Here is an 11,528-nt window from a genome sequence, read left to right on the forward strand (position 1 = left end):
TCTAAGGCATCATTTTACATTTATTTATTTTGTTAATTTTTTTTGTTACATTTTGGTAATTTATCCTAACTTGATTAAATTGTTTGCAGGTGAAGATTCAGTTACAGTAAGAAAGGGAAGTGGTGAAGGCTTAGATCACCCAATGGTCTCAACCATAGGTCAGAGGTGCGCCTCATGAACCTTCACTGTAATTGGCAAACATTTATAGACACTAAACACTGCAGTATCATAAAGGATAAGACAAGGCCATGGATGGAAAGACAAGGCCAGGTATAGGGTGAACAGCGATTAGGAAAAGTAAGACTGTGTGGTGTACAGGGGTAAGACTGTGGTGTAGAGGGGTAAGACTGGTGTAGAGGCGTAAGACTGTGGTGTAGAGGGGTAAGACTGGTGTAGAGGGGTAAGACTGTGGTGTAGAGGGGTAAGACTGTGGTGTAAAGAGTAAGACTGTGTGGTGTAGAGGGGTAATACTGTGTGGTGTAAGGCTGAGGGGACAAAACAGTGAAATACAGTAAAGGCAACAATTGTGGACCATGTTTTACATGTAAGTCATGGTCTCACTAAGGCTGAAGCTGGTTGCTGGGTGCAGCCGAATATTGGAAGAACAACGAAAGAAAAAACGTGTGTAATTCAGAAATGTGCTCTCTGCTGTAATGCTGCACATTGACATACATTCTGACATGTTATTCAATTATCTATTTATTTTTTGCATTCTTATACCATATAGGATATCAAGACTAGCTCATAGTGGTAGCAGAGGTTCCATTTTCACACAGTAAGAGGAGGCTGTATGTGCTCAGGTTGTTTTGAATGTGTAGAATAAGTTTCTAATTTTGCAGTTTTTCCAGTCAGTCTTTTCTGAATTTCAATCAGATTTGTTTTTGTCAACAAATTGCAGTGCGAACAATACCGTCAAACAATATTGCTGTACAAATTAGATTCCAGTCCAATTTCTTGCTATCAGTCTCCCACATACAGTGATGTGTAACTTTGTGTTCCATGTAAGTTTGTATGTGTGTAACATGTATTTGATATACCACAGAATGTGCAGCGTTCTTGAAATCAAAAACTTAGCTAGATTTCATCAGAATATACAGTCTACAATGACTGTGACTTATAGTTGCACTGACAACATGACTAAGTATTTTGACTGCCTTGTTCATAGGCGATGGCACACAGACTAGATATTCTGATGGCACTGACAAATTGAATGACCTAAATATTTGATTTTGGGGCAAAAACAAAGTATTTTGAGTGAAGTATCTGCTTTTGCAGGTATTTCATTGAGTTTTGCTGTTTGCACTAACTGTTTTGAGAAATGCACTAGTTGTGATGCCAATGTAAAGCATGATGTGAGAAATGAACCAAATCGACTGGGAAAAACTGTAAGCAGAGACAAAAAGTCAGAGGATACAGAGGAGGCAGTGCCCATATGAGAGAATTTGCAGGAACAAAATAGAGACCAGCGGGAAGCGGCAGCTCATGTGCGCACAGCGTTCTCCCACCGGAAGTGTTACAGTCCCGAAGGTCAGACGATAGATAGATAGATAGATAGATACATACATACATACATACATACATACATACATACATACATACATACATACATAAATACATAAATGAATGAATGAATGAATGAATCCAGTAACAGATAGGCACATAGGGTTATAAAGGGAAGAAAAGATAAAAAATATACAGTAGGTAAACAGTTTAAAAATCCTAAAGTTCAAAAATGAAATAATATAATAAAATAGACTTCTAATGGCAAAAGTTACAGCAGCAAAATTAGCATTGGAATAATGTACAGGTAGTGCAAGTAGTGCAGTAATACAGTAGTAAAGTGAAAAGGTACAGGTAATAAAAAAATAAAAAAACTGAAAATGCTGAAAAAAGAGGTATGGTACCAGGAGGATGTTACGTATGATAAGGCAGGCCCGTAGCCAGGGGGGATCGAAGGGTTCGTTCGATCCCCCGCCCCCGCACCCGCACCCTCCCTCCGTAGGCTACACACATGCCCCTCAAGATAGGTAGGCTATTCAATGAATGAATTGTTAATCTCCGGTGAATATACAGACAAACAAATAAGGACAGCAACAACAGACTCACAACAAACTTATAACAGTGTTGCCAACTCTCACGCAATGAGCGTGAGACACGCGCATTTGACCGATTTCACACGCTCACACGCCATACATCCGATTTCTCACGCTGAAAAAAATCTAGTTTATTTATCTTCGATCTACATCTATGATTCGGGTTTCCATCCAAACCTTTCGAAAAAATAATGCGCAATTTCCAAGTTTCGGCAGAAAAAAATGTGAATTAAGCCTTGTTTCCATTCATTACAGTTATGCGAATAAACTTTAGATCACGTGAGAGGATGCCAAACAATAGTGGTTTTACGTCCATCTGGCAGTTACGCATTTTTGCACGTTGAGGTTGTGAAACATTTTTTTCTTTTTCTTTTCTTTACATGGAGAAGTTAAATTCAATTTTTGCTCTCTCCAGAACTGTTTTTGTATGCATTTGCCATCTTTACATCGCGATCATGTACAGAACCACTTGACTTGAGGCATGATACGTCATCGTTTATGCGAAAAACCCTTTTCCATCCAGTTTTTCCGAATTTTGGCGATGCGATAGTCTAACTTTTCCACCTCCTCCTAGCGTAAACATCTTTTTGCGATATTTGGTCTTTTTCCATCCAGCTTTTTTCATGCGCATTTTCAAAATGCGCAAAAACTCGGTGGATGGAAAACCCACTGAGTTACTAGTTCGCTCTGGCGCCAACCACTGGCGATCGATCGCTATAGGCGCAGCATAGAGGAAACATATAAGACATAACCCCCCCCCCCCCCCCCCCCCCCCCCCCCCCCCACTCCACTTTTGGGGGAAAAAGATCCCCCCCCATCACAATGCTTGCTACGGGCCTGTAAGGGGCTATGTCCATTAGAGTGACAGGGTTGGGGGTGTCACAACGTTTGTAGTCTGCTATGCTGAGAGGAGTTGAACAGTCTAATGGCCTGGGGGACAAAAGACTTCCTGAGTCTTTCGGTGGAGCAGGACTGGGACAGCAGTCTGCCACTGAATGCGCTCCTCTGCCGGGTGATTGTGCTGTGCAGAGGGTGGTGAACATTGTCCATGATGTTTAGCAGTTTGTTGAGGGCTCTCCTCTCTGCCAGTGGTGTTAGGGGCTCCAGCTCTAAACCCAGCACAGAACCAGCTTTCCTCACCAGCTTGTCGAGTCGTCCAGCGTCCCTCTTGCTGATGCTGCCTCCCCAACATACTACAGCATAGAAGAGGACGCTGGCTACCACAGACTGGTAGAACATCAGCAGGAGCTTCTGGCAGATCCTGAAGGACGCAAGCCTCCTAAGAAAGTAAAGTATTAAGATACTATTAGTATTAATAGTATTAGTATTAAAAGTATTAAGATAAAGATAAAAGTATTATCATTATTATATTATTAGTAAAATTATTATACTGCATATTTTTCAAGTTGAGATTGTATTTTTCTTTTCTATCTGCAGTCCATTTTTCAGTTGGGAGTGACAATGTGTGGTCAATAAATGCTAAACATTGAAATATTTCTGATTACATTTTCTGTTGCTTTAAGCAGTGTAACATACTACAATACCCATAATTCCCAGACAACTGCCTTGTTCCTCCCTCATTATCGATCACACCTGTATGTAGTCTCTCACTGGTAATATAACCTAAACATTCACTTCACACTTTGTGAAGCAGTAGTTTACTGGATGGCATACTGAGTGGTTTTCATTGCGAGTATTCCCTACATGGTTTTGACTAGTGATGGCAAAAGTGGGGCTTTTGGGATAACCAATTGATTTGGAAAATGATTCGATCTTGTGAAACGTTCGAATCATCACACGCCACAGTGACATCTAGTGGGCAACCATGGCCTAAATCCACATTTTTTTTTATTTTTTTTATGAAAAATGACATGAAATATTCCCCCATAGCATATTGTGTCCCTAAATAATTTTTTGTCATGAAAACATATCATGACATATCAAGAACAGGGTTGTTTGAATGATGTCATTATGATGTATTTTTCATTATGATACACTGTTAATCAGTGGATTGATATAGCTGACATTATTCATTTTACATTGCAAGGTAGGGAAATGCTTGTGTAATACTTTATTTATTAAACATTACAAGTAATCAGTTGTAATCACAACTGATTACAAGTAATCAGTAAACATTCTGATCTCAGACCAGCTGCTTGAACTTAAGTGTGGACTAAAATGCGCCAAAAGATTCAAAATGTATTGAAATGAAAAGTGCCATATTTGTCAATTGTGATTTTACACCCACAATGGAAATTTGTCCTCGGCATTTACCCATCTGTGCAATTAGAACACGCACACAAACTAGTGATTACTAGGGGGCTGTGGTGCACACATGCCCAGAGCAGTGGGCAGTCCTAGCCCAGCGCCCGGGGAGCAGTTGGGGTTAGGTGCCTTGCTCAAGGGCACCTCAGTCATGGCCTCAGGCCTGGGAATCGAACCCACGACCCTCCGGTCACAAGACGAGTTCCCTACCACAGGACCATGACTGCCCCGTTTCATTACGAAACTGTAACGTGACGTAACGAAACCCAGTTTTGGAACAGTCACGTGGCTTTCCCCTTTTGATACGAACTTCAAAACAGTGTTTCTGAATTCAAATGAATCGATTCAGTTCGATTCCGCGTTTTGAGTTTGACATCACAAGTTTTGACCTGGTTTGATCCTCTCCTGTATTTTCTGGATTTGCCCTACTGTACTTTTGCCTGGCTACTGCTGCTTTGTACTTGTACTTTGTACTGACCTGGGCCATTTTGACATCGAGATTGGATTGCCCCTTTACCCTGCTCTCTGGTTTCCCCCCCCCCCGTGCCCCGTATCCATCTTCATTTGTCTCAAAAAAACCCATTTTTGTGATTCTGTCTGCATGTGTCTGCCTTTAGCATGCACCCCACCTCACAAGCAGACAAATGTAGTGTGAGTAAAATAATGCCTTTAAGTTGCACATACTGAATGTTACGTGCCTGGCTTTCTTTTTGTTTGTGCTAGCGGGTTTTCTTGCAGGTTGTCCACCAGAGGGCGAGCAAGAAGACGAGACGTGTGCTCCTTCCATGTGACGATGGGACGACAGGATTGGCTACTTCCATAATTGGATTCCCTTTAGTTTTTGCTCCTGGTACGGTGGCCCGTGGTGTGTTGTTTTCAGTTCACCACACCATGCGGTCCTCTTTGCCAAGGCGTTACACAGTAGGGTTTTGATCTGTGTCTGACTTGTCTTTCCAGGTACAACCGATTTGAGACGTTAGTACATGTATTGGGTGCTCAGAGCTAAAGAGGTGTTTTAATGTGCCTTATGAGCTGTTATAGTCCTAACCAGACTTTGTGTGGTTCCATATTTTCTCATTAAGTTGTTGTTTAGTTTGTATTTTGTTGGGGTGAGTGCCTATTTATTTGAATCATCCTTTTCTCCTGTTTTTGTGAGAGGATAGGGAGTTAGGGGATGATTGATTTGTGTTTCTTTGGTTATTTATTTTGTTTTTAGGAAAGTTGGGGGGGGGGGGTTAGATTGTTTTTATTTGTTATGTTGGCACGAGCCCTCCAAATGTTATCTCCCTCGGAAAATAGAAAACATAAAAAAATTTGTTGGACGAAAGAACCGTACTTGTGTGGTGTCTTGGTTTATTTATGTTGCATCCTTTATTTAAGAGCCACCTTACACTAAGGACCGTAACACTGAAACTGACAATAATCTGTTTTTTTTTCCCTCGATGATGTTGAAAGTCATGAACAAGACATCAGACAATAACTGTGTCAGCCTGGTACCTCGCTGCTCAACTGTCTATATAAACTGTGATATCTTCGTGAATAAAATGTACATGCTCCTCAGTGTAACTGACTCTGTGTCTTTCATATTGAGATCTGGCACCCCCCAGGGCCCTGAAGGAGGAACAACCAGGCTAGTGAACGACCGAAGGTGGGACCACAGGTTCATTTTTAGGGTGTATCCCTGAAAGTACAGGCAGGTTTTTTTTTCTTAGGTATTATGAAATAATAAAAAATTGTATACACACTTTAAACTAGTGTGCATTCAAGCTGAACTGCTGAACGCAAAATTTTTTGCTAGATGTGAGGTCACAGTACAGGGCCGGCGCCACGGGGGGGCGAATGGGGGCGTCGCCCCCTCAGGCGAGGTGTCCCGCCCCCTCAATGTAAAAAATAAGACCCATTTATTTTACAACAATCGCTACGCACCCCTGTTACAAACCCCTCAAGCTCGGTCCAGGGGGGGGGGGGGGGGGGGGGGGGGGAGTATGTAACAAGTGGCGATGGCAATCAGGTGGAAATGGATGAAGATGAGACTGAGATGTAGAAGAGAAGACCACAACAAAATTCCCAAGGTCAATATCTGTTTACTATGGAGTATAGACCATATATATGTATATAATTATAATAACATGAGGAAAAACAAATAAGACTGGACCCTGGACGACACCAAATCAAAGAACACAACAAAACAAACACACCTTAAGCTAGAAACCCAAAACAACAAGAACTACCTCTCTAATCAAAGAAAAACAAAACACAACTATCCTTATCTACTGAAGAACAAAAGTTTGCTTAGGTACATCACCAATTAAAGTGGAACCTCTCGAATCAGAGCTATAATGTTTGCACGTTGTACTTCAGGTAAGTGTTTAACTAGGGAAGACTGTTCACAGTCTAACTGTGCTAACACTTCAGAATTCGACAGACGGGCTTCTAACTGGGAAGCAGAGCGCACAAACTCTTCTTTTTCAGGTTTATTGTCCACCACCGAAGTTAAAGCTACAGGTACCTCCACACCTTCCGGAGTTTTTCCACAAGTAGGCAACCGTCCATAATAAGGCTTGATCATGTTCACATGACAAATCCTGTATTTACGTCTACGGTCAGGTGTTTATATCCGATAGTTAAGATCACTCACCCTCTTTTCAATCACATATGGTCCTGCAAAACTGGATGACATAGATGAGGTAAGAGAAGGTAAAAGCAATAAAACTTTATCCCAGGATTAAAATGTCGAACCACAGCCTTTTTATCGAAACAACGTTTCATTTTGGCTTGGGACTTGCTCATCACTTCTTTTGCCAGATCACATGCACGACGCCAACGTTCACGAAATGACTGGTAAAATCTAAACATGCTTACCCATAGGAGCTTGTTCTGATCGAAACATCTCTTTCAGCACTTTCATTGGACCGCGTACAGAATGTCCAAAAACTAATTCTACAGGAGAAAAACCCAATGACTCATGCTTAGCCTCTCGTGCAGCAAAAAGAACAAAAGGTACACCTTCATCCCAGTCCCGTCCACTGTCCAAACAATACTTCCTCAACATACTCTTTAATGTCTGATGGAAACGTTTCCAAAGCCCCTTGTGACTCTGGGTGGTATGGACTAGACATTTCATGTTTGATCCCCAACATGTTGAGACCTGAGCAAGAGTTTTGATGTAAAGTTTGACCCTTGGTCTGTTTGTACAACCTTAGGAAGACCAAATGTAGTAAAGAATTTAAGTAGGGCCTTAACAATGACCTGACTAGTTATCTTCCTTAAAGGAATAGCTTCAGGAAAGCGTGTGACTGCACACATGATTGTTAAGAGAAACTGATTTCCATTTTCGTTTTGGGCAATGGCCCAACACAATCTATCAAAACCCTCTCAAATGGTTCACCTGTTACTGGAATCGGCTGTAAAGGGGCCTGGAGGAACAGGCTGATTTGGTTTTCCTATCCTTTGACAGATATCACATGAACGACAAAAGTTTACAACATCGGTACGCAAACCAGGCCAAAAGAAATGTTGTAGAATCCTTGCATACGTCTTAGTAATTCCCAAATGTCCAGACCAAGGATGATCATGAGCAACACTCAAGACCAATGAATGGAAACCAGATGGTACTACAATCTGAAACACAGCATTTGCACAGCTGGCGATTGAGGTCCATTTTCGCATCAACAGGCCATCCTCCAAAAAGAATGCAACCTGTTTATCTTTCAGCTCATCAAGGCCACACACAGACTGAAAACACTTGTTTAAACTGGCATCTTGCTTCTGAGCAGAAACCAAGTCCTCTCTGTAAAATTACCTTGACTTTCAACTAACTTGTACAACTCATTTCCCTCTTCTACAGTGGGCAGTTTTGGGGAAGACACCACTGGGACTTCTGCTAGAAAGGTATCCGATAAGCCAATTGGCTCATCATCACTTCTAGCCAACCTTTGGGACCTAGTACGGCACAAGCAGGAAATATACTGCTTTCAGTGACACCCTGTGCTTCTGGCTGTCCTGAAACTACCAACACAGGAATAACTTCCTCCGGCCAAATCATTTCCCAAAATCACATCGACGCCCTTTACAGGCAATTCATGTCGAACACCGATCTTGATATCACCGCATACCAGATCTGACTGTAAAGATATATTATACAAGGGTACTTGTACATAGCTCATCTCAATCCCTTGGCAAAGTGCATAAGAACCACTAAAAAGACTTTTCAGTTAGGGACAACACACCTTCTCGGATAAAAGACTGTGCTGCACCAGTGTCACGTAACATGACAACAGGGTGAACTACATTAGAGCCCAACACAGATACTGATCCCTTTTGAATAAAAGGATGGAAACATTCATTAGGTGAGCTTACAGAATGAACAGAATTATTCTGAACCAACCCTACTGTCTTTACTTGTCCATTATTTGGTTCACGTTGTTTTTCCTGTCTCTCTTGCTTTCGTTTAAGACTAAAACAGTCAGCAGCTTTATGACCCAAATTGTGGCAATAATAACACTCCAGCTGCTCAGATCTCTCCTTTTCTCTACTATAACGTGTAGGGGACCTGTGAACATGCTTTTGCATACTGGCTGGCTGAACCACAAAGTTGCTCTTATGGGTTAAAACAAACTCGTCTGCTAGAACAGCAGCTTGAGACAAAGTACTCACCTTGCTCTCATTTAAATATACAGCAATTCGATCTGGCAGACACTTCTTAAAATCCTCCAACAACATGAGTTCCCTCAACGACTCCAGATCAGAAACCTTGTGAGCAGCAACCCACTTATCAAATAGAAGAGCCTTTTCCCTCGCAAACTCCACATAAGTGAGTTCAGATGACTTCTTGAATCCTCTGAACTTCTGCCTGTATGCTTCAGGGACTAATTCGTAAGCACGTAAAATTGCGGTTTTCACGGCTTCATACTCCATACTGTCGGACAATGACAATGATGAGCACACCTCTTGAGCCTTTCCAGTCAACTTACATTGCAACAGCAATGTCCAAAACTCCTTAGGCCACTTTAAAGAAAGAGCAATACGCTCAAAAATACTGAAGTAGGTGTCCACCTCAGACTCACGGAATGGAGGAACAAGGGCAATGTGCTTAGTGATAGAAAAAGACGGTAATGATGGTTCGGTAACAACTGCTGCCTCAGCACCAGAGCCAACAGCAGGAAACTGAGAAAATGTAGACGGCTCAAACCCAGTAGGACGAGCTGGAAAAACATCCGACCGGTTACCAGTCCTTGGATATTCATTCATTCTCAGTTCCAACTCACGCAGTCGAATTTCTCTCTCTAGTTCTATTTCCATCCGACGAGACACTATCTTGTATTCAAACTCTGCTTTTCTTTGCTCTACCCGTGCCTCTCGTTCCATTTCTACTCGAGCGAGCCGCACCTTTAAGAGATTTCTCTCTAGACCCAGATGACAAAGAAAGAGGCTCAAACCTAGGCAATGTTGCCTGCACTTTAGGAGATGCACATACAGCCTCCCTTTCAGACACAACTGGAGTATGCATGTCTCCTCATGCTCCTTGACTGTGTCACCAACAGTAGCTGTAAGTGTTTCCAGGTCAGATTGCCTGAAAGTACCCAACTCAATCAATTTGTCAAGCACAAGTTGCCGTATCACAGCTTTCCTTAACTGTCTAGTAGCCACAACCTCAGATGCTCACAAATGCTCAGCAAGTCCACCTTACGAAAGGTTTCTAATTGCACCAACTGGGGTTACTCAAAAATGCCTGTACATCAAAATGAGCCATGATGAAACAAACTACATCACAAACTGTATCACAAACAGCATCCGCTTACTGCCATCAACCAACAATGGGACCAATAAAAGATCCCGGACGAGCCCCCATATGTTACAAACCCCTCAAGCTCGGTCCAGGGGGGTGGGGGGGGGGGGGGGGGGGGGGGGAGGAGTATGTAACAAGTGGCGATGGCAATCAGGTGGAAATGGATGAAGATGAGACTGAGATGTAGAAGAGAAGACCACAACAAAATTCCCAAGGTCAATATCTGTTTACTATGGAGTATAGATCATATATATGTATATAATTATAATAACATGAGGAAAAACAAATAAGACTGGACCCTGGACGACACCAAATCAAAGAACACAACAAAACAAACACACCTTAAGCTAGAAACCCAAAACAACAAGAACTACCTCTCTAATCCAAAGAAAAACAAAACACAACTATCCTTATCTACCTATTCTAATAATTAAAACATACAAAGTGGGTGTCCCCCCCCTTACCTACTGAATCTAAACAAGATAAGGCCTACGTGATGGATATGTAGGAGCGCGCTCTACCTTACTTGTCCAGCCCCAAAAACAACCAAACAACATAATCCCACAGAAACATCTATTACAAGGCTCATAGCTCAACCCTTCTCCAGGTTGTTTAGAGCAAACAATTTCAGGCTAAAGCAGCATGGCCCAAGCTGCTCTTCCTGCTTCCTCTGTGGTCTCCCTCAGGTCTTCTCTCTCTCTCTCCCCCTAGTGGCGTCTTAAATAGGCCAGGCTCCGCCACAGTCCATCTCCTGAAAAACAAAACCCTGGCAAATGTGCACATGCACGCAACAACCCCCCCCCCCCCCCCCCGCTCAACAAGACGTCGTTCCCCCCCCCCGCTCAACAACTTACGTTCGCCCTCCCCGAAATTTTCTGACGGCCCCTCACTGTATATGTTCTGGCGCCGGCCCTGTCACAGTATGACAGACAAACGTGAAACGCACACTGCTTTAAAAAAAAAAAAGAAGATTGACTCCCTAACTTTCCATCTTTCATAAGCATTCTTGTCGGATAAATCTCTCCATATTGCATTAATTGCCTTGCTGTGGGTCAGTAGTACAATTATGTTTTTTGTGGAAGAAGTGATATGCATGCATTCACTGATGCATCTTCATGTTTCTGATTATATGTCTGTTGAGGGTTTCCTTGCGCAATCCACAATGTAGCTACTCTCATAATGTCCCCCAAGCAATCACACCCGCTACACTAGGGGCGTCAGGTGAGTAAAAGCAGAGATCTTGATAGAAGGTTGCAGGGAACACGCAGATACTCTGGCACTGCTGTTCTCAGTGTATTTGTCTACCCACCTACACAAACGTTCTCTAATCTCCACACTAGGAGCTATTATCAGTTACCAAAGGTGAGTTGTGCAACTGCACG

The 11,528-nt window shown here is 42.4% G+C and overlaps 1 long non-coding RNA gene across 2 annotated transcripts in view; it reads right to left on the minus strand.

Annotated features, from left to right (window-relative positions):
* Positions 1-2,917: 2,917 nt before the first annotated feature.
* Positions 2,918-11,528, minus strand: part of LOC143485563 (uncharacterized) — a 97,971-nt gene continuing 89,360 nt past the window's right edge. For both annotated transcript variants that reach the window (XR_013122933.1, XR_013122929.1), the window contains one exon: positions 2,918-3,372. This is a non-coding gene — a long non-coding RNA (uncharacterized LOC143485563). The remainder of the gene's footprint in view (positions 3,373-11,528) is intronic.

The sequence above is a fragment of the Brachyhypopomus gauderio genome, unplaced genomic scaffold (assembly GCF_052324685.1).
Source record: "Brachyhypopomus gauderio isolate BG-103 unplaced genomic scaffold, BGAUD_0.2 sc37, whole genome shotgun sequence".
In the NCBI taxonomy this organism is placed as follows: domain Eukaryota; kingdom Metazoa; phylum Chordata; class Actinopteri; order Gymnotiformes; family Hypopomidae; genus Brachyhypopomus; species Brachyhypopomus gauderio.